This window comes from Cebus imitator, unplaced genomic scaffold, assembly GCF_001604975.1.
Source record: "Cebus imitator isolate Cc_AM_T3 unplaced genomic scaffold, Cebus_imitator-1.0 Scaffold8, whole genome shotgun sequence".
In the NCBI taxonomy this organism is placed as follows: domain Eukaryota; kingdom Metazoa; phylum Chordata; class Mammalia; order Primates; family Cebidae; genus Cebus; species Cebus imitator.
In genome coordinates this window covers 6,538,196-6,540,224 of record NW_016107323.1, presented here as the reverse complement: position 1 = coordinate 6,540,224, position 2,029 = coordinate 6,538,196, and positions in this window count along the sequence as shown.

The window sequence follows — 2,029 nt, the reverse complement described above, 5'->3', positions numbered from 1 at the left end:
AATAAGGTCACGTTCTGAGGTCCTGGAGGTTAGGATACATCTTTTTTGGGACAGAATTCAACCCATACACCGTCTTTAGGATAGGATGAGTAGTATGATCTCAGAGCTATTGAGAGAATTTGGTGACATAATCCAAGAAACGTGGCTGGCACCTAAGTAAATGTTAATTATGACTATTATTATTTCTACTACGCTTTTGAGACAACACGTAAGCCAGGAAATGGCAAACCTGTTTAGCTTCCCAGGCGCATACCCACGGACTGCTGAAAGCACACGAGACACGGTGCAGCCATCAATTAGTAATGCCTGTCATGCATGAGAAGGGAGCGATGACGTGAGCTCCAAATGTTTCTGGTCTTTGAATAAGCAATTCTCCTTTTTACCCTCTCACCCTAGGAGATTATTTAGGATCTGTGAGTGTGTGGCAGTCCCTGGCACGAAGAATCGCCACACTTGCTCTGGAGGACAGCTGTACTGGGTTCAATGGGGCCCCGCTGAAAAATCCATCCAAGTCCTAACCCCACAACCTGTGTATGGGACCTTATTTGGAAATAGGTCTTTGTAGACGTAATTCAGGTAAGGATCACAAGACGAGATCATCTTGGGTCAGGGTGGACCCTAATTCAAGGACAAGTCCTTCTAAGAGAAGGAGAAACAGGAAGCCATAGAGGGAGGGCCATATGGGGATAGAGGGAGAGATGGGAGTGACACGGCCTTAGCCAAGCTCGCAGGGGCCAGCAGAAGCTGGAAGAGATAGGACAGGCTTCTCCCCAGACCCTCCAGAGGGAGCGCTGCCTGTGGACGCCTCGATTCCAGGCTTCTGGTCCCAGAGCTGTGGGAGAAGGATACGTTTCTGCTGTTTTAAGCCACCCGGTTTGTTGGGATTCGTTGCAGCAGCCACAGGAAACTAATATTGGAGCCACTGGAATTTTTTTAGAACAGCAATGAGAGTTACCTTCTGACCCGGAACTCCACCCTACCTGGCCCCAGGGCTACAGAAAAGAGTGGGAGACTGCATTGATTGGGAACCTATAATTTTCCAGGTGCTTAGCAGATGTGACCTCGTTTAATCCTCATGGCAGGTAGGAACTACTGTCCACTCCTTTACAGCTGAGGAAAGGGAATCTCCGAGAAGTGAAATACTGCCTACCCTCAAGTCACTGAAGGTGGGCGTGGTGATCAGAGCGCAAGTCCTGGTCCAAGGTCAAGGCCTGTGCCCTTGACCACTAGTCCACACTGCCCTTGTCACCAGCCTGGGTCACTGCCTGGCCTTCTGCAGCCTCTTTGGGAACTGCTGTGTCCACAGCCGCTGCTGCCCGCAGGATCCTGGCTTGTCTCATCAGAGCTGACCAGACCAGCGAGGGGACCCTAGCTGAAGGCCACTCAGCTGCAGGCAGGTGGGCCAGGCTGGAACGTGGTCTGAGGGATGTAGCAGTGGCGGCCTGGCTAAGGCCCCGGGAGCACAAGGCTGTGTAACTGCAAGGCTGGTGGCTCAGAGGCAGTCCACGGGGACGCAGGAGCCAGAGACACGCAGAGAAGGGGTCACATGGCCCAAGAGGAGGACCACCTCAGCTCCTGCCCATTGCACCTCAGCTCCTGCCCACCGCACCTCCTGTGTGGGTCTCAGAGCCGCTGTCATACCTCCTTGCCACCTGCTCTGGCTCTGAGCTGGCCTGCCCGCTTCTGCTCTTTGCCAACGGCACAAGTTCTGGCTACAACACACAAGTTCTGGCAACAACATTCTTTTTGTAAAAGAACTTGTCCCTCTCCAGTGTTAGGCATGTTAGTTTAGGATTCTGTGTGAGGGGCAGTCCTGGAAGGGCCAGAATGACTTCACAACAGCTTCCCTTTCACGTGCCCACAGCCTGAAGGCCAAAGACACTGGGTTTCCATAACACTGATTTTGTTTTTTTTTGAGACGGAGTTTTGCTCTTGTTACCCAGGCTGGAGTGCAATGGCGCGATCTCGGCTCACCGCAACCTCCGCCTCCTGGGTTCAGGCAATTCTCCTGCCTCAGCCTCCTAAGTAG